This window comes from Pongo abelii, chromosome 12 (assembly GCF_028885655.2).
Source record: "Pongo abelii isolate AG06213 chromosome 12, NHGRI_mPonAbe1-v2.0_pri, whole genome shotgun sequence".
In the NCBI taxonomy this organism is placed as follows: domain Eukaryota; kingdom Metazoa; phylum Chordata; class Mammalia; order Primates; family Hominidae; genus Pongo; species Pongo abelii.
In genome coordinates this window covers 37,459,869-37,479,758 of record NC_071997.2, presented here as the reverse complement: position 1 = coordinate 37,479,758, position 19,890 = coordinate 37,459,869, and the positions used below count along the sequence as shown (strand labels likewise).

General features: G+C 35.9%; 1 long non-coding RNA gene across 1 annotated transcript in view; it reads left to right on the top strand.

The window, feature by feature from the left end:
* LOC134759663 (uncharacterized) overlaps positions 1–19,890 on the top strand; it is a 164,798-nt gene that overhangs the window by 53,816 nt on the left and 91,092 nt on the right. The window lies entirely within an intron of this gene.

Sequence of the window (19,890 nt, the reverse complement as noted above, 5' to 3'; positions counted from 1 at the left end):
ATACAATTTGTAACCTTTTTCCTCCAAGCACTGGCGTCTTACTATTGACAAAAGAGCTTTTTTGAAAGTAGTTATGTTGGGAACACTCCAAATCTTTTCTTCTAGCTATTTTGAAATATATCCTAAGTTATTGTTAACTATAGTCGTCCTCTTGTGCTGTTGAACACTAAGACTTATTCCTTCTATCTAATTTTGGAATGTTCCTAACACAAATAAATGATAAATGTTTGAGATGATGGATATCCTCATTACCCAGATTTCGTTATTACCAATTGCATGCTTTTATCAAAGTATCACATGCACCTTATAAATATGTACAAGTATCATGTATTCATAAAATATTTTTAAGTATATCTTGCCCTATGGTTCTAGCAAAGATGGGATAGAAGATGGAGTAGCCCCTTTACTCACAGGTTCTCCCACTTACAAGTATAAAATGGATTAGATCACAATGAGCAAGCATAGAAAGAGCCTGGACGGTAGAAAGAAGAAGTTAGGCTGCCTAGTGAACTGAGGACTTGGGAAAAGACACCATGGCAAATTCCCTGGGTCTTCCTTTTCCCACTCCTATATTCTGGAGAAGGTACTGTGGAATCTCCAGAACTACTAACAGACACACACACAAAAAAAGGTCCAAGAAAAGCCTGTTACCTTAGCCAAAGAACTTGGAAAAGGGTGTCCTAACAGAATGGAAATGGAAAAGTATTTGCCATACTTTAGGCAAACACCAACAGAACCCTCGCAGACCCCAGGCTTCAGAAGGGCTGAAGGGAGCTTATTTCCCACCCCACCTCCCATCCACCTGTGCAAGCAGCAGCCTTCTAACACCCCCTCCCTGCAGAGGCAGGCAGTATTTTGATTTTCCCATGGGGGTGGGGTCAGTAGGATTCAGCAGAGAGTGGAGGAGGCTCCACCCTCTACAAACAGCAGGAAATTTAGCCTGGTGGAGGAAGGCCAGGCTGACCAGCACTCCATCCAAGGACCCAGTGGGAAGCTGAACGTGCTCACCCACCTGGCACTAAAAAGGGGAAGAGGTGGTGTGAGATGAAGCTGGTTGACTTCACTGCCCCATCTCCCTATCCCTGTCATGAGTGGGCTCCAGTGAGGAGCTAAGCTTCTTCCTCATACCTGTAGCAAAAAAAAAAAAAAAGTGGTTTTTGAGTCCTCAGCTTCCTCCCTCATTGGCATCAGTGAAACACAGCAGGAAGCAGAGGACACATTCCCCCTGGGAGACAACAAGCAGTACCAGTTGGTGCTCATTTTTGCTGGAAAGATAAAGTGTCAGTGAAGCCTTGGGATAACTTTCACTCCACGCATCTGCAATCAGGCAGTGTGAGTCGGTGCTCTGTGCTGGTATCTATGGAGCCCAATGAAAAGCAGAACATGCTCACATACCATGTTTTTTAACTACACTTCAATGAGGGGATTGTTTGGTTGACTACTTAATTAATTGAATAGTATCGAAGTTCAATATACAATGTAAACCACTCATCATATCAAGAACCAACACAATTTGAATGAGAAAAGTCAATTAACAGGTGACAACACTGAGAAAAATCAGATACAGTAGTCTCACTATGTCCATGAGACATGTTCCGTGACCCTCAGTGGATGCCTGAAACCTCACATAGTACCAAGCCCTGTATATACTATGGATTTTCAATCTGATACCAAGATCTGCAGACAGGTAGTGTATGCAGCATGAATACACTAGAAAAAGGGTTGATTCATGTCCAGGGCAGGGAGGAGCAACACAGTACAAGATTTTATCACATTACTTAGAATGGTGTGCAATTTAAAACTTATGAGTTGTTTATTGTTGGAATTTTCCATTTAATATTTTCAGACCACGGCTGACCATGGGTAAGGGTAACTGAAACTACAGAAAGCAGAACTGTGGATAAGAGGAGACTACTATATTGGAATGATCTGAAAAGAGTTTTTTTTTTTCTTGAGACCAAGTCTCGTTCTGTCACCCAAGCTGGAGTGCAGTGGTGCAATCTCGGCTCACTGCAAACTCCGCCTCCCAGGTTCATGCCATTTTCCTGCCTCAGCCTCCCGAGTAGCTGGGACTACAGGTGCCCACCACCACACCCAGCTATTTTTTTTGTATTTTTTAGTAGAGACGGGGTTTCACTGTGTTAGCCAAGATGGTTTTGATCTCCTGACCTCATGATCCACCCTCCTCAGCCTCCCAAAGTGCGGGGATTACAGGCATAAGCCACCACGCCTGGCCTATCTGAAAAGAGTTTTAAAGCAAACAGTGTAAAACTACTTTAACAAGAAACTTAAAATTCTCTGGAAACAAATGCGGAAAAAAAAAAACCAATTTCAACAAAGAAATAGAAACTACCAAAAATAACAAGAAACTTAAAATTATCTGGAAACAAATGGAAAAAAAAATTTCAACAAAGAAATAGAAACTACCAAAAATAACTAAATTAAAATTATAGGACCAAAAACTACAGTAAAATAAAACACTTGATGGATGAGCTCATTAGTAGAGTAGACATGGCAGGTGATAGAATCTGTGAATTTGAGGACAAATCAATTTAATTTATTCAATTTGAACAACATAGAGAAAATAGACTGAAATACAAAATTATTACACAGGGACATGGTGTATTAGTTCATTTTCACACTGCTATAAAGAAATACCCAAGAGTGGGTAATTTATTTAAAAAAGAGGTTTAATTGACCCACAGTTCTGCATGGCTGGGGAGGCCTCAGGAAACCTACAATCATGGTGGAAGGGGAAGCAGGCACGTCTTACATGGCAGCAGGTGAGACAGGGTGTGTGAAGGAGGAGCTGTCAAACACTTATAAAACCATCAGATCTCATGAAAACTCACTCAACTATCACGAAAACAGCATGGGGGAAACCTCCCTCAACATTACATGTCCCTCCCTCGACATGTGGGAATTACAATTTGAGATGAGATTTGAGTGGGGAAACAGGGCCAAACCATATCACCTGGGTTCCTATGGAACATTCACAAGAGAACTTAATATAATTCAAGTCCCAGAAAGAAAGGTGATAATTAGTGGGATTGAAAAAGCAGTGAAATAATGTCCAAACACTTCCCAAATTTTTTTAAAACATAAACCTATAGGTATAAGAAGCTGAGTGAAATTTAATGGTGAAAGGCTGAATGCTTTTCTCCTCAGATCAGGAAAAAAACAAGGATGTCTGTTCTCACTACTCTTATTCAGCATAGCACTGGATGTTCTACTAGAGCAATACAAGGGCAAAAGCATAAAAATTGTAAAAATAAGAAAACTGTCACTCATTGCTGATGACCCAATGAGGAAAATCATAAAGAATCTACAAAAACATCTCTAAAATCAATATGTGAGTCCAACAAGTTCACAAGGTACAGAACAACACACAAAACCATTCATCTTTTAATACAACAAATATGTGGAAATCAAAATTAAAAATACAATACCATTGCTTTGCCCATTTGCGTTAGACATAAAGGAATGTCTAAGACTAGATAATTCATAAAGATAAAGGGCTTATTTGGCCCATGATTCTGCTGGCTGGAAGATTGGGCACCTGGTGAAAGCCTCAGGCTGATTCCACTCATGGCAAAAGGCAAAGGGGAGTTGGAGTGCAGAGATCACATGGCCAAAGAGGAAGAGGAGAGGAAGAGAGAGAGGGGAGGTCTAGGTTCTTTTTAGCGACCAGATCTAACAGGAACTAATAGAGTGAAAACTCAATACTATGAGGACGGCACCAAGCCATTCATGAGGGATTCACCCCATAACCCAAACACCTCCCATTAGCCCCATCTCCAAGGGGTCAAATTTTACCATGAGGTTTGGAGTGCAGTGGCACAATATCAGGTCACTACAACCTCTGTCTCTTGGGTTCAGGTGATTCTCCAGCCTCAGCCTCTCGAGTAGGATTACAGCCACCCACCACCATGCCCATTGAATTTTTGTATTTTTAGTAGAGACGGAGTTTCACCACGTTGGCCAGGATGGTCTCAATCTTTTGACCTAGTGATCCGCCTGCCTCAGCTTCCCAAAGTGCTGAGATTACAGGTGTGAGCCACCGTACTCAGCCAAAATGCATATCTTGATTGAAGCATAATGTAATAATTTATACCTTTCTAAGTTTATAATATTAAACTCTTCTTCATCTTGGCATTCTCAAAACTGTTAATTCTTTAAGTATATTACTCAATAAGAGTGTGCTAAGAGCATATGATTTTGGAGAACAATCAAAATCTGCAATTCACATAAGCATAAAAAGTACATTTAGTTTAGAAGTGCAACAATAAAGAAACATGATATTAATTTAACTGAGGCTTCCCAAACTCTTTCTACAAGACTGTTATTGTCTAACATTCCTTAAAACTAGCATTCAACAGAATACATACTTAGAAATGCAGTTTCACCCTGTTTTTCTAAATAACTTGACATGTATTTGAATTCCCACTAAACTGAAACAATAATTGAGAATTCTGATTAGTTTATAATAAATTTATAAACTTTTCATTGAGGCAATTCCTTCAGGATGGGAAAGGCTGAGTAACATCATTGCAATGGCTTTTACATACCATACCTTAATGTTTCCATTTCAAGTAACTATTAATATGTGTTTTTTGTGTTTTCTCTTAGTGACATGTGGAGAAAGAGAAAATAAGGAAAGTTAAAAAGTAGACGAGAGAGAGAGAGAGAGAGAGAATATTCTTATCTGGGTCAAAATGGAAAAAAGAAACTGGATTTACCATCCTGACTTAACTGTAAACATAGCCAAAACATGTGAAACAACAGTTTGCCGATGTGGACTACAGTCAGCACAGAGCTGTGATTCCTAAAGTTTTCAGGTTACATTTCAGGGAGGGGGGATCCAAGCAGAATCTAGCAGTTTTGCTGGGCTGAGATCAGTGATCTGGAAGAGTTGGCAATGAGAAATTGTGGGAAAAAATAGAAGAGAGAAGATAGATGCACCAAGAGAAAGAATCAGAATGCCCTGTGACACTGAGTGCTGATATGCACTGCATGGGAGGGAAATATCTAAGACGAAAAAAAAAATAGAAAAAAAAAGAAAAAGAAAAAAAGTAGACAGGAAATTTTCTGGAGATCAGCTAGAACTAGTAATATTTTACATTCCCACCTGTCAAAATGGAAAGACCTCATAATATATGGGGAAACAAGTAGAGTCCTTTAAAGCACACCACCTGGGGAAAAATAAGTCCCAGGCTAAAGGTTGCCCCAGGCCCATTCTAAACACTTAAAACCAAAACAAAAATCCAACACTATTTATAGAAATACAACAAAATCTAGGAACCAACAAAGTAAAATTCAATGTTTGGTATCCAGAAGAAGAAGAAGAAAAAAGAAGAAAAAATTACCAGGTATGCAAAGAGCAGAAAAATAGAATTCATAAACAGGAGAAAAAAAATCAACCAATAGAACCATATCAAGAAATAAGACAAGATGGAATTAGCAAACAAGGACACTAAAACAACTGTTATAAATATGGTATATATAGTCAAATAAGTAGCAGAAAGAATGACCACAATGAGAAGAAAAATAAAGATATAAAACCAATTTAAATAGAGATTCAAGAGATGAAAAATATAATATCTGAAATGTGTGTATACATATGTCATATATACTATGTAAGCATATATATGAGATATATATCATATATACTCTATATACACAAGTGTATATATAATAAATACACATGGACATATATCATATAAAATACATGTTTTTATGATATATGTGATATATATCATAGTATATCATGTATCATCATATATATATCACATGTATATTATATATCATATATACACATAATATAAATATATGTGTCATATATGATATGTACACATGTGCATATGGTATATAATTTTGTATAGTGAATATATATACACACTTGTATATAATATATGATATAAACATATATTCACATACATACATATATTACATGTTATATAAGTATATGCATTATGCATATATACACATATATCTTCTACATATATACATATATATCTTCTACATGTATACATATATATCTTCTACATGTATACATATATATCTTCTACATGTATACATATATATAACTCATATATATAGGATGAGATCAAGAACAGATTTGATAGTACAGAAGATAAAATCAGTAAACTAAGATAAAGAATAGAAACTGTCCATAATAAAGTACCGTGAGAAAAAAAGAGTAAAGGAAAAATAAACAGATCACTGGGGACTTACAGAGAAGATTAATATAGACTAACATATGTATGTATAATTGAAGCCCCCAAATGAGAAGAGAAAATGGGAGACAGAAAAATTATTTGAGGTAATAATGTCCAAAAGTTTGCAAAATTTGACGAAAATTATAAACCTAAAAATCCAAGAAACTCAATGACCTCAGTCAAAATAAATATAAGGAAAACCACCAAATCCACCTGATAATCAAATAACTTGAAATGAGATATAAAGAGAAAGAAAAGTAGCCGAAGAATAAAAATACACCTTGTGCACACAGAGGACCAAAGATCAGAAGATGTCTTGTCAGGAACTATGAAAACTGAAACTTGATGGAGAGACATCTTTAAAATACTCAACAGAGGAAAAGAAAAACCTGTGAACCTAGAATTCCTTACCAGTAAAATAGCTCTCAAAATTGAAGACCAAATAAAGGCCTTTTTTTTTCAAACCACAATGTGAGACATTTCATTTCCAGTGGCCTGCACTATAAGCAATGTTAGATGAAACTGATCAAGAATAATTAAAATAATATCAGATGGAAATTTGGACCTATAAGAAAGATTAAAAAGCACTGGAAATAATACACATGTGAGAAATATAAAATATATTTTATTATTCAATATATTTAACAGATAATTGATCATTTAAAAAAGCTTAAACTAACCAGGTGGGGTGGCTCACACCTGTAATCTCAGCACTTTGGGAGGCCAAGGTGGGCGGATCACGAGGTCAGGAGTTTGAGATCAGCCTGGCCAACATAGTGAAACCCCATCTCTACTAAAAATACAAAAAATTAGCCAGGCGTAGTGACAGGCGCCTGTAATGCCAGCTACTCAGGAGGCTGAAGCAGGATAACCGCTTGAACCTGGGAGGCAGAGGTTGCAGTGAGCGGAGATCGCTCCTCTGCACTCCAGCTGGAGTGACAATGTGAGACTCTATCTCAAAAACAAAAAAAATTAATTAATAAAAAAAAGCTTAAACTAAAAATCTGTGTTTATAGCACAATGTATTTATAAAATAACAACACATCACTCAGACACATACCACATGCATACACATATATGAATATGTTTCTAGCAAAAGTAAAAGTAGAATGTGCAATAACAGAAGGAGGTAATAGAAGTATATTATGCGTAAAGTGGTATTTTACCTTTTTTGGTAATTTGTGATAATTAAAGATGCATCTTGCAAACTTTAGAGTGACTACTATATAATAAAACAATCAGATATTGTTTATCAGATATATCTAATAAGCCAATAGTGAATAAGAAATCTAATTATTAAAAAAACTGTAAAAATATAAAATCTCAAAAGAAAACAGAAAAGACATAAAGGGAAAATGATGGATAAACAAAGTCAATGTGACAATAATAATTGTATATACTTTACATAAAGAATTAAGAAATCAGAAAAGGGGTAAAATTTTTAAGAGGTAATCATAATACTAAATGTGTATTTATCTAATAATAGCATTTCAAAATACAGGAATCGGTAACTCTTGGAAAAACAACAACAAAGAAACCAAACAAATAAAACAGAGAAATTTTCAATTATAGCTAAAAAAACCTCTTTATTCTTATATACTCTTATAGTAATTGATACAGCAATTAGAGAGAAAATTAGTAAGGATATAGAACATTTGAACAATGATATCAACTAAATGAACCTACCTGATACTATGGAAGACTCCATCATATAACCGCAGATTAGATATTTTCAAGAGATGAGGAAGCTTCATGAAGATAGGCTATATTTTGAGCCATTAAACAGTATTTAAAATTTTCAAAATCAGAAATCACATTAAATAAGTTATCAGATTGCAACAAAATTCAACTAAAAAGTCAGTAAGTGAAAGATATATATAATTCATAAATATTAAAAACTGAACACAGAAATCAAAAAGGAAAAGAGTAATTACAACGAATGATAATAACATCACAGCATATAAAAATATGTGAGATGAAGTTAAAACAGTGCTTAGTGGGAAATTTATAACACTAAAAGCAAATATTAGGAAAATATAATTTCTCAAGGCTATAACTATATGTCAATGCAAAAGTAATTGTGGTTTTTGCCATTAGTTTTAATATTTCCTAGTTACATATTTCCTACATATTTCTAAGTTAAAGGTCTAGAAAAAGAAGAGCAATTTATGCCCAAGGTAGTAGAATAAAAGTAATAATAATGCTAAGAGTAGAAATCAATAAAATAGAAAGTACCAATATAATAATAATAATAATAAAATAAAAAGACATGTCTTTGAACAAATCAATTAATTTGATAAAGCCTATATGGAATGATCAGAAATAAAAATGAAATAAATTACCAATAGCAGAAGTGAGAAGGGGGACATTACTATCAATACTACAAACATTAAAAAACTAATAGAAACTATTATTAACGTATTTGTTTTAATTAATTATAAAACTTAGCTAAAATGGAAAATTTTTTTCAGATACAAACTGCCAAAGCATCCCAAGAAGAGTCCTCTGTATCTATGAAATGAATGGACGTTCTAAATATAAATCTTCACACAAAGACATTCCTATTCTCCGATAAGTTAACTGTTAAATTCATTGAATATTTCAGAAGTAATAATAACAATATACAACAATTTAACCTCTACAACACATACAATTGTGTGTATATGTAATATATACATTGTATATGTTATGTATATGTAATATATACACATAATATATGTATATATACGTATATATGTATATAATAATATATACACATAATTGACAGTTTAATAAAAAAACAAAACCATTTACAATGACAGCAAAAATATGAAATAGTACTGGATAAATTTAACAAAAAGTCTAGAAGACATGTATGCCCAAAACTATCAAGTATTGCTGAGAGAAATTTAAAGAGACCTACATATATGATGAGTTACATAATGTTCATTAATTGAGAGACTTGATATTAAGATTTAAAGTGTTCCCAAATTAACCTCTAGCAGCAAGACAATCCCAATCAACACCTCAACGTGTTTTTTTTTTTTTGCCAAAATTAACTGGCTTATCTGAAAGTAATGTAAAATATAAATAACCTAGAATAAAAATTGTATAAAAGAAGGACAAAATGGAAGAATTTTACTGCCTGATTTCAAGATGTCAGTAATCAGGACACTGTGGTGTTGGTGTAACAGTACACTTGTAGATCAATGGAAAATCACAGAAAGTCTAGGAATAAACACAAATTTGTTTAATTTTTTAATAAAATGCTAATGTAAATCAATGGGTTATGGATAGTCTTTTAAACATTGTGCTGAAATATTTTGATATCTGTATGCAAAAACAATATAACCTGTACTTTACAACATATACAAAACGCTGAGACAAAAAAAGAAAAAGTTGAATCGTGCCGCACGAGAGCACTAACTGATGAAAGTCATTTGCAGAGGAGCAAAGGACAGAAGGTAGGCTTGGAGCACAGAGCCAAAGACCTTCTTTCTCTGCCTTTTTCGTTTCTGAGGACCTGAGATCTTGTCAACTTGGTCACAATAAAGTATTGTCACCAAAAGTATAATTTCTCTTGTTATGACAACTATGTAAGAATAATTCTTCTAATCTTGTCTAATTTCGCATATTTGAGGAGATGAGAGAAAGATGTTTGAGCTGAAAAATTGAAGAAGTTGGCCGGGCGTAGTGGCTCACACCTGTAATCCCAGCACTTTGGGAGGCCAAGGCAGGCAGATCATGAGGTCAAAAGATCGAGACCATCCTGGCCAACATGGTGAAACCCCGTCTCTACTAAAAAAAATGAAAAAATTAACCAGGAGTGGTGGCATGCACCTGTAGTCCCAGCTACTTGGGAGGCTGAGGCAGGAGAATCGCTTGAATCTGTGAGGTGGAGGTTGCAGTGAGGGGAGATCTTGCCACTGCACTCCATCCAACCTGGTGACAGAATGAGACTCCATCTGTAAAAAAAAAAAAAAGAAAGTTATAAAGTTATCCCTTGTTGAATTATAAAATAATTAAGAATATTTGAATTTATCTATTTTTTCTTGCTTGTGTTTTTTATGTCATATTTAAGAAACCATGCCTAATCCAAGATTATGTAGATATATGGTCATGTTTTCTAATTAAATAGGTTTTAGTTTTATTTCTTGAATTTAATTCTTTGATTTCCTTGAGTTAATTTTCTATGTGTTGTTAAGTTAGTAAGTTCAACATCATTCTTTTTTACATAGATATCCAGTTTTCCAGCGCCATTTGTTGGAAAGAACATTTTTTTCCATTGAATCGCCTTGGAACGTTTGTCAAAAATCAATTGACCATAGATATATGGATTTATTTCTGGGCTTTCAATTCTCTTTCATTGATACATATGTCTATCCATCTATCCTTATGCCAATACCACGCTGTCTTGATTTCTGCAGCTTTTTAGTAAGTTTTGAAATTGGGAAGTTGAGTCTTCCAAATTTGTTCCTTTTTTGTTAAGATTGTTTTGACTATTTTGGGTCTCATGTATTTCCATATGAAATTTAGGATAACAGCAAAAGCAGCTAGAATTTTGACAGAGATTGCATTAAATCTGTAGATCAATTTGGGGAGTATTACTTTCTTAGCAATATTAAATATTATAGCTCATGAACACAAAATATCCTTAATTTATTTAGATATTTATGTATTATACGAATTTTATTCTTTTCTATTCTGCAGTAAATAAAATTCTTCTCTTAATTTCATTTTAGGATAGTTCATAGTGTATAAAAAGATAACGTTTATATATTGATCTTGTATATTGCAACCTGTGGATTCATTCATTACTTACAAGAGGCTTTTTTTGCAGGGAGGAGCACTTCTTGGGATTTCTTACATACACGTTCCTGTCATCTGTGACTAGGAATAGTTTTACTTCTTCTATTCCAATTTGAATGCCTTTAATTCTTTTTTCTTGTCCATTTGCCTTGAATAGAAGAACCTCAAGTAGAATGTTGAATAGAAGTAACAAGAGGAGATATTATTATCATGTTTCTGCTCATACGGGGGAAGCTTTCAGCCTTTCACTATGAAGAATAATGTCAATTGTGGGTTTTTCATAAATGCCTTTTATCCGCATGAGGAAGCATCTTTTTTAAACTTTTAAGTTCAGGGGTACAAGTGCAGGTTTGTTACATAGGCAAATGTGTGTCATGGGGGTTTGTTGTACAGATTATTTCATCACCCAGATATTAAGCCTAGTACCCTTCTTCTTTTTTGTGGTTGAAAATATATCTTTTTATTATTTCAATTCTTTTTAATTTATTGAGGTTTGCCATATGACTTAGCATATAATCTATCCTGGAGAATTTTTTTTAGCAATTGTAAAATATTTGTTTTCTACAGTTGTTTGGTGGAATGTTGTACAAATGTCTGTTTAATTAGTTCAAGGCCTTGATAAAGTCTTTTTTTTGTTTGCTCTCTGTGTAGTTATTCTATTTATAATTAGAATTAGGATATTAACACCTTCAACATCAAATTGTCTATTATTCCATTCAGTTTTGTCAATTTTTGATTTATATATTTTGGGTTCTGTTTTTAGGTACATATATGTTTATAAATGTCATAATATCTTGAAGTAATGACTCATGTCATTGTAAAATATCCTTCTTTGTCTCTAGTAACACCTTCTGCCTTTGAAATATCTTGTCTGGTATTAGTATCACTTTTACTTTTCCACATCTATTTTTGTTATTGTTTGCATAGTATATCTTTTTTTATAATTTCACCTTCAACCTATTTGTGTCTTTGAATCTCAAGTGTATCTCTTGTATACAGCATATGTTTAGATCATGTTTGTTTTTTCCTAATCCATTCTGTCAGCCTCTGTCTTTTGCTTGGAGTATTTAATCCATTTACATTTAATGTAATTAAAGATAAGGTAGGATTTATGTCTTCAATTTTAAAATTTGTTTCCAATGTTATGTCTTGTTTGTTTCTCAACTTCTCCATTATTGCATACTTTTGTTGGGGGGGGGGATTTTTTTTTTAATGGAGTTTCGGTCTTGTTGCCCAGGCCAGAGTGCAATGGCACAATCTTGGCTCACCAAAACTTCCACTTCCTGGGTTCAAGCAGTTCCCCTGCCACAGCCTCCCGAGTAGCTGGGATTACAGGCATGCGCCACCAACCCTGGCTAATTTTGCATTTTTAGTAAAGATGGGATTTCTTCATGTTGGTCAGGCTGGTCTCGAAATCTGGACCTCAGGTGATCTGCCCACCTCGGTCTCCCAAAGTGCTGGGATTACAGGCATGAGCCACTGTGCCCAGCCATTATTGCATTCTTTTATGTTAAATAGATGTTTTTTTAATGTACCAGTTTAACTCACTATCATTTCTTCTACTGTATATTTTTTAAATTAGCTCCTTAGTGGTTACCCTGGGGATTACAATTACCATCTTAATTCATAAAAATTTATTTCACATTAACACCAGCTTAATTTCAATAGCATATTTTAAAAGTCCACATCTATATATCTCTGCTTGTACTTCCTTGTTTCTTTCATTATTGTCATATAAATTCCCTGTTTATACATTGTATGCCTATGAACACAAATTTACAATTGCTTTATGTGATTGCTTTTAAGTCAAATAAAATAAAGTGTTACATACAAACATACATTTATACTTTGCTTTATATTTACCTACATACTTACTTTTACTGTTGACTTTTCTTCATGTGGATTCAAGTTACTATGTAGCTATGTAGTTTTTTTTCACTTTACTTTAGGACATACCTCTTGATGTTTTTTGTAGAATAGCTCTAATAAAGTGAATTCTCTGTGTTTATTACATAGATATATTGAATTTTTCCTTAAGTTTTTTTTTTTTTCTTGAGATAAAGTCTCGCTCTGCAACTCAGAATAGAGTGCAGTGGCACAATCTTGACTAACTGCAACCTCTGCCTCCCAGGTAGCGATTCTCCTACCTCAGCCTCCTGGGTAGCTGGGATTACAGGGAAGCACCACCACACCCAGCTAATTTTTGTATTTTTAGTAGAGACAGGGTTTCATCATGTTGGCCAGGTTGGTCGTGAACTCTTGACCTCAGGTGATCCACCTGCCTTGGCCTCCCAAAGTGCTGGGATTATAGGCATGAGCCACTGTGTCTGACCTTGAATTCTTCCTTAAGTTTTAAAGAACAGTTTTACTGAATGCAGAATTCTTCGTTGATAGTTTTTTTTTCTTTTCCTTTGATTTGAATATACCCCCTCACTGTGTTCTGGCTTCTATGATGTCTGACAGGATTTTATTCAGGCTGCTTTGTACATAATGAGTCCTTTTTTCCTTGGTGCTTTCAAGATTCTTAGTCTTTGACTTTTGAGAGTTTAATCATGGATGTATTTAGTTGGGTATATCTTTGAGTTTATCCTACTTGCACATGCCCTTGAGTTTTATGGGTGTGTATATAATGTTTTCAATAAATTTGCGAGTTATTAGCCATTATATCTTCAAATATTCTTTCCACTTTCTTTTCTCATCTTCATCTAGAATTCCCATTATAAATATGTTGATGTATTTGATGTTGTCTCAAAACTTTAAAAGGCTCTTTTTATTTTTATTAATTTTTGGAAGCCCAGCTAGCTCAGTCAGTAGAGCATGAGACTCTTATTTTTATTAATTTTAAAAATTCTGTTACTTAGACTGTATAACCTCAATTGATCTATCTTAAGCATACAGATTATCTTCTCTGTCCACTTAAAACTGCTGTTGATTCCCTCTAGTAGTATATTTTCCATTTCAGATACTAGATTTTCAACTCCAGAAGTTTAATCTGGCTTGTTGTTTTGCATTTCCATGTTTTTATTTTTTATTTTTTCTATTCAGTGAGACATTGTGCTCATACTTTATTTAATTCTTCAGATGTGGTTTCAATTTCTTTGACTGTATTAAAATGTTCAAAGTCTTTGTCAAGTCCAAATCTGGGCTTCCTCGTGAAAAGTCTGTATTGTTTGCTTTTTTTCTTATGTATGGTCTATACTTTCGTATTTCTTTTCATGTCTCATAATATTTTTTGAAAAGTGGACCTTTAAATTAATATAACATGTAAATGTATTATAATAAATACTAAATATAATATGCTATGGTATAATATAATAAATATAATATAATATAAATCAGATTCTCCCTCCTCTTCAGGATTTGTTGTTGTTGCTATTTGTTGTTTTCCTTGTTGTTGTTTAGAAACCTTTCTAAACTAATTCTGTAAGTCTATGTACTTTGTTGTAAGTGACCATTGACAGCATTATTTGGTTACTTTAGTAATCATTTACTGAATGAGCAGATTTGTTGCTGTTTTTGTTTGTTTGTTTAGTTCCAGAAAACAATAAGCCTCCAGTTTTTGTTGGGGAGTTCTGCATGTGTGTGGGAACATGCCTGCAACACTCAGGCAGTTTATAACTCTGTCTTGCCTTCATTTCCTCCTCTTACAGAGTCTTGAAGCCAGCCAGATGTGAAAGCTTAGGTCCTCCTCTGGTCTTTTCTGAGGATATGAATGGTTCTGCATGTTAGAGTGACTTTCTGGATTCCCAGGAAAGTGCCTGAATTTCTCAAGGCCCACTGCTAGCATCTTATTTTCTAGTTTTTCCTTAACAGATTTTTCATTAGCTTATTTGTCCCAATTGTTATCACCTCCTCAGGCAGCTACAACATTAAACAATTGCTGCTGATTCTTTTTGATAAACACCTCTGAAGAAAATACTATTTGTGCACAATTCGGCTAAGAGTCATATCAAATAAAATAAAGACCAGTCGTGGGATTGAGTTCCCACAGAGAAATGCCAGATAGGTCAAATAATACTAATCTCTGAGAATGGAGTTTTGAAAGAGCTCAATTTATACTGACCCCTCCAGTGGTGCTAGGATTATGGTTTTCACTGTAGCTGTGAGTTGTCAAAGACACCATGAAGCTGGAGAAAGGGTTGGAAAATATGGCAAGATAAAATGCCACAAAACTCACCACCCTCATTTAGCTACTTTAAAAAACAATGCCTCCTGGATTCTTGCAAAACTTTGGTTAATCCCTAGATTTCTGAAAAAGTTGGTTTTGAAATTTTTTGCAGGGTTCTCTTTGCTTTTATGAAGGATAGGATTTTGGGAAGTTTATAATCTGCCATTCCCAATGACATTACTGAGAACTGTTGTTAAAATTTGATGTAGGCAAAGATTAATTAATAGGACACAGGAAACAATATACATAAAAGAAAAAAGTGACAAAAAGACATAATCAATATTTTTTAAATTGCTCATTAAAACTCACCTTTAAGGAAACTAATAGTTAAGCCACAGGTTTGGAGATTAGAGGCACACATATATCTAACAAGGGCTTTTTACCTAGAATACTATAAAAACTCAAACAGATTAAAAAACGGAGAAAAGACTTGAAAAGATACTTCACATAGAAGATGTACAAATGACCTACAAACAACCAGTTCTTTATTTCTAAATATCATTCTTAACTAAAAGGAAACATGTTTCCTTAGATAAATGCCTAATGCCACAGCTTGGACAAGGAAATTCTACAATGATCTTGGGACATCTTATTGCAATAGAAAGTGAAGATATGATGAATGGATAATGGTGACATGTCAAAGGGGCACAGGAGCCTAAATGAATGGGATTGCAATGGCCGGTCCTGGAAAAATTTGAGCATAAATATAAATAATTATAGTAAGAGATTATTATCCTCTTTATTTATTTATAACATATAATAAATATCCTATTTATTTATAACACATAATCCATTAATATATGATACAAATAAGCAAAACAAATAACCATGTAAAAAATAGTAAAGAACATTAAGCTCTTCCTTAGAGTATCAATCAATCAATATAAAAAGAATAAAGAGGTTAGAAAATTATCAATTTGTCTTACAACTTACAGGTGAAAATTTAATGTGAAACTAAATATTTACATGTCTCAAATTATCTCCCCATAAATTATTGAAAAGGAAAAATGGTAGCTCCATTGTAGAGAAACCTGGCCAACACCATCTTTACCAAGTTATCAAACTTCACATTACCAACACTGGAAAAAACTGACATCATTTGCCTCTGAATAAGATATTCTGAGAAGGATGTAGTATCACTGTTATGCTATTGCTACGAAAAATGCAGAGTCTAATCATGAGGCAACCTCAGACAAACTCAAACTGAGGTATATTCTAAAAAATAATTGATGTATACTCTTACAAGATGTCAAAGTCAGTAAAGATATGGAAAGGCTGATAAACTACTTCAAATTAAAAGAGACTAAGGAGATATGAAAACTAATTACAATGTATGATACTGCATTTGATGTTGGGCTAGGAAAATATTAACTATAAGAGACAATTTTGGGAAAACGGACAAAATTTAAATGGGGTAATGGGTTACATCATTATATATTAATCTTTAGTTTGTTAATTTTGCCAAATGTACTGACATTATACAAGAGAAGGTACTAATTCTTAGGAAACACATACTAAACTATTTAGGAGTAAGTATGATGTTTTCAACAAATCATACAGAAAAAATACATATATATATAGATTCTTATGTATAGTCTACATATAGATATATACGGGGAATTATAATGTAAATGAGGCAAAACATTAACATATGCTGATTATGAACAAAGGGTGTATGGCAGGAATGTTAGTAAAAACCTAAGAAACAACTTGATGGTAACTTTTTAGTCTTCATCTTGCTTCCTTTGTCTTTAACATTCAACACAGTTGATCATTCTCACCCTTGAGCTGTTTCTTCACTTGACTTCCATGAACCAATTGTCACCTGGTTTTCTTCTTGCTTCTCTGGCTGTTCTTTCTCTACTTTGTCACTTTCCCCCACTATCCCAACCTCTAAATTTGAGTATTCCCCAGACCTCTTCAATTTCCTATCAACATTCATTCTGTAGGTGATCTCATCCAGTCTCATGGATCTACGTGCTGATGACTCCCACATTCAGAAGTTGAGCTCCTGATACTTCATTTTCCCCATACCACCTTAATTTCTAAAGTGTTCTTCTCTATCCTTATTAATGGCAAGTCTATCCTTCCAGCAATTTAGAACAAAACTTTGAAATAATTCTTGACTCTTTTTTCCCCCTTTCCCATCACATATCACAAAATGCTGCTGGTTACGCATTAGAAATATATCCAGAATTTACTTCTTACTATCACCTCCACTACCAGCATAGTTTAAGCTACCACCATATTTGCCTAAAATATTTCAAGTTTTTAAAACAAATGTATTTAGTATCTTTGTTTCTGAACATAGTGTCTAGCATGATCCTGTTGAAATAGTAGTCATGTTATGTCACAGTTCTGCTCAATATATCCCCATATTACTATGTAAATAAATAAAAGCTCTTCCTGACCTGTGAATTTCTGCATGATGCTTCTCTGACTTCAGCTCCTCCTTACCTTGTCATTCTGTCCACTGCAGCCAGCTTGGTCTCCAAGCCATGTCATGAGCATATGGGCATGCTGCTTCCTCAGAGCTTTTGCAACAGAGCAGTCTTGCTCTCTCCTACATTTCCCTTGGGTGCTTGCTGAGATGTACCTTGAGTGATGCTTCTCGTGGTCACTGCAACTAAAATGTCAGTGCCTCACCAACCACCACAACACTTCCCAACCCTCTTTCCTGTCTTATTTGTTTCTGTTAGCTGTGTCAAATATGTTTCTGTGTGTGTGTGCGCATGTGTGCATCTTGTCTACTTTCTCACATTCCCATTGTAGCTATTTGTGGTAGGGATTTGTGTTTCTTCACTGTTGTTTCTGTAGCACATAATAGTGATTAAAGATTAGTGACTAAATTAATGTGAAATATATTTTTACCTTTCAATATTATGAACCTTAAATATTATTTACCTTCTAATATCCTGTAACAAATTGAACCTATAGTTTCTCACCTCCTACAATTATTTTATTACCAGATTAATAAATAGATTAAAATCTATATCCTTTAAACAAAGTCTTCACAGGCTGGAGCGCAGTGACACAATCATGGTGAGAGGTGACAACGTGCTAGCAGCCCTGGCTCCCTCTCGGCACCTCCTCAGGCCATGGCGTCCACTCTGGCCACGCTTGAGGAACTCTTCAGCCTGCCGCTGCACTGTGGAAGCCCCTTTCTCTGCTGTCCGAGGCCGGAGCCGGCTCCCTCTGTTTGCGGGGAGGTGTGGAGGGAGAAGCCGGGCGGGAACCAGGGCTGCGCATAGCGCTCGCGGGTCAGCGCGAATTCCGGGTGGGTGAGGGCTTGGCGGGCCCCGCACTCAGAGCGGCCCGGAGCAGTGAGGGGCAATGGGCTCCAATTCTCACAGGGCCTCAGCTGCCTCCCCGTGAGGCAGGGCTGGGGACCTGCAGCACGCCATGCCTGAGCCTCCCCCTCCGTGGGCTCCAGCAGGCCCGCCCGAGCCTCCCCGACCAGACCAGCGCCTCCCCCTGCTCCGCTGTACCCGGTCCCAGGTCCCATCAACCGCCCAAGGGCTGAGGAGTGCAGGTGCATGGCGCAGGACTGGCAGGCACCTCTGCCTGCGCCCTGGTGCAGGATCCACTAGGTGAAGCCAGCTGGGCTTCTGAGTCTGGTAGGGACTTGGAGAACCTTTATGTCTAGCTAAGGGATTGTAAATACAATCAGCACTCTGTGTCTAGCTCAAGGTTTGTAAATACACCAATCAGCACTCTGTGTCTAGCTCAAGGTTTGTAAATGCACCAATCAGCACTCTGTATCTAGCTAATCTAGTGGGGACTTGGAAAACATTTATGTCTAGCTAAGGGATTGTAAATACACCAATCAGCACTCTGTGTTTAGCTCAAGGTTTGTAAATACACCAATCAGCACCCTGTGTCTAGCTCAAGGTTTGTAAATGCACCAATTAATGTTCTGCGTCTGGCTAACCTAGTGGGGACTTGGAGAACTTTTGTCTAGTTAAGGGATTGTAAACCCACCAATCAGCACCCTGTCAAAATGGACCAATCAGCGCTCTGTAAAATGGACCAATCAGCAGGATGTGGGTGGGGCCAGATAAGACAATAAAAGCAGGCTGCCTGAGCTAGCAGTGGCAACCTGCTGGTGTCCCCTTCCAGGCTGTGGAGGCTTTGTTCTTTTGCTATTTGCAGTAAATCTTGCTGCTGCTAACGGTTTGGGTCCGCACTGCCTTTATGAGCTGTAGCGCTCTCTGTGAAGGTCTGCATCTTCACTCATGAGTCCAGTGAGACCATGAACCCACCGGGAAGAATGAACAACTCTGGATGGGAGGAACGAACAACTCCAGATGTGCTGTCTTAAGAGCTGTAACACTCACCGCAAAGGTCTGCAGCTTGACTCCTGAAGCCAGTGAGACTGCAAATCCACCAGAAGGAAGAAACTCCAAACACGTCCAAACATCAGAAGGAACAAACTTCGGATACACCATCTGTAAGAACTGTAACACTCACCGTTAGGGTCCGTGGCTTCATTCTTGAAGTCACTGAGACCAAGAACCCACCAATTCCGGACACCATGGCTCACTGTAACTTTGAATTCCCAGGCTCCATGGATCCCCCTGCCTTAGCCTCCTGAATAGCTGGGACTACAGGTACACAGAATCACGCCCAGCTACCTTTTTATCTTTTGTAAAGAGGCGGTCTCACTATGATGACCAGGTTGGTCTCAAACACCTGGACTCAAGAGGTCTTCCCACC